This window comes from Condylura cristata, unplaced genomic scaffold (assembly GCF_000260355.1).
Source record: "Condylura cristata isolate star-nosed mole 26May11 unplaced genomic scaffold, ConCri1.0 scaffold00095, whole genome shotgun sequence".
NCBI classification, from domain to species: domain Eukaryota; kingdom Metazoa; phylum Chordata; class Mammalia; order Eulipotyphla; family Talpidae; genus Condylura; species Condylura cristata.
In genome coordinates, this window is record NW_004567196.1 from 3260 (window position 1) to 5668 (window position 2409).

The 2409-nt window shown below is 51.0% G+C and overlaps 1 pseudogene; it reads left to right on the forward strand.

The window, feature by feature from the left end:
* The first annotated feature begins 280 nt into the window (after positions 1–280).
* Positions 281–1375, forward strand: LOC105854656 (annotated as a pseudogene).
* The last annotated feature ends 1034 nt before the right edge of the window (positions 1376–2409 follow it).

The following is a 2409-nucleotide window of genomic DNA, read 5'->3' on the forward strand; positions in this document are numbered from 1 at the left end:
GGGGGATATGGTTCCTCCTAAGTGTCCCAAAAGGCAAAATCTCAGGAAAAGTCACCCCTTTGCAATCCATTTCTGAGGAAAACGAAGGTCTCTGAGCTGAAAAACCGTTGAGATTACATTCCTCCTACATTTGAAAAAAAGCAAAATCTCAGGAAATATGACACCTACCAAGGCCATTTCTGTGGATAGATCTTCCTCATAAGTGTGGAGGGGAGGGGCCAGGAGGGGTGAAGCGGTGTCCTAGAGCCAATGTCTTGACGGGCTGTGTCTGTGTTTGCAGGTCTGGTGTGAGGAGCGGCTGGTGGAGTCTTGGGGAGACTTGGTGCAGCCTGGGGGGTCTCTCAGGCTCTCCTGTGCAGCCTCTGGCTTCAGCAGCAACTGGATGAGCTGGGTCCGCCAAACCCCAGGGAATGGGCTACAGTGAGTTCCAGGAATTAATCCAAATACTGGCATCATAGAGTACGTGGACTCTGTGAAGGGCCGATTCACCATCTCCAGAGACGAAGGCAAGAACTCGCTGTATCTGCAGATCAACAGCCTGAGGCACGAGGTCATGCCGTGTATTACTGTGCGAGAGGAACAGTGAGGATAGCGGGTGTGAGCCCAGACACAAACCCTGCAGGACAGGAGACAGGAGCAGCACCCAGACGATCCACCACCAGGGGGTGCCCCGAGCGTATCAGCCTAGACTCAGCTTAGGGGCTGATGGGAGGACGTGGACAGATGCCTGAGGTGCCCCAAGGGTCTGTTTTTCTGCTCAGTGGGTGATCCCTGAGACCCACTCACCCCCGCACTCCTCCTCCCCCCAACCCCAGCTCCTGTGCTGGGCTCACCTCAGTCCTCACACTTGCCACCTCCTGTCCTTCCTCAGGACATCAACCTGCTCCCAGGTGATGACCCCCAGGCTGTGTCCTCAGAAGGACCCAGGTCATTCCCATCGGGTTGAGTCTCCAGTGAACCAGGCATGTTTGGGGCCCGGCATCTGCCAAAGCAAAGATTCTCCCACACAGTAGATGGGGAGTGAACCTCTGGCTGGACCTGCCATCCACCCTCCAGCTGCCTTTCTCAGTGACCCCCCTTTGCCTCTCCCAGTGAGTGTCCATCCCCATCCTCCTTGGCCCGAGGCTGGCTGTCCCCACCTCAGGGCAAGCTGTTGAGTAACATCTCACCTTTTCCTGTGTCAGAAACACCGGTCAGCAGTTCTGTTTCCAAGACTCCTTGGATGGAATCACTGCGGTGTCCACACTCCAGTCACCTGGTCCTAGGGCCACAGGAAAGCTGGTGGTGACTCCTGACCAATGGGCTCTGGATCCAGGCTGGGAAGCTGGGCCCTGACCTGCTGCACTGGCGACCCCTGAAGCCTGGGGAGATGTGAGGTTGAGCGTCCTGTGTGTCTCTGTCCTGGGGCCCTAGACCCCATGTCTAGAGGTCCTACTCAGCACCAGAGGTCCCGGGGCTCCTGCCTGACCTCTGGTGTCTAGGACTGGGGCACCTTCCACTCTGAGATCGCTTGTGATTCCTGTCTCTGCAGAGATCTCATCTGGATTGCCAAAGACTTTCCTACTCAACATCTATTGTATGTCTAACTAAATGTCATTAAAATGTGGTGGTTTTAGCCATGTATTTTATAAGAATCTTTCGACTTTCCCATCATGGCCACTGAGCAGTATCTCTCTCCCATCTTGAGTGTGGAATATGTCCGGATTCTTTGTCTCCTCTGTGTGATGCCTTTATCTTCCTTCCTTTTCTCAAAATTGCTTTGGCGCTTGGCCTTTTGTCAATCCATGACAATTTGGTAATTATTTGCTGTATTTCCTTTTTAAAGTTTTTTTTTAGATTTATTGATGCATACAGAACTGGGCTACAGACCAGAGGTGCAGGGGCAGTGAGAGGATTCACCAGAGACAGAGTGGGGAGCAGAACAGAAAGACTGACAAAATAACACTGCTGAGGGGAACAGCTGGGAGACAGGAGAGATCCATGGCACCCTGTGGGTCACTCCCTGGATGGAGATGCGACTAGCTCCATAGTGCTGTGCTTCAACCCCATTGAATTACCAGGGAGGGCCCTAAAAGGTCATGTTTTCATAAAATACCTGGAAGCAAAGATGGGTGAAACACTACTCAACATACATCTCAGTATGTTTGAAGATACAGCACCCAATGCATCGATAGTGAAGGCAAGGATAAATAGATGCGACTACATCAAGTGAAAGAGCTTCTATACAGCAAAAGACATTACAAAAGACAAACAGACATCCCACTGATTGGGAAAATTTTTCTCACACAAAACTAGGGATAAATGATTGATCACAAAGATAAACAAAGAACTGATAAAACTCAACAAAAATAAACAACCCCATCCAAAAAATGGGCAGAAGAGTTAAAAAGGCACTTCTCCAAAGAGGAA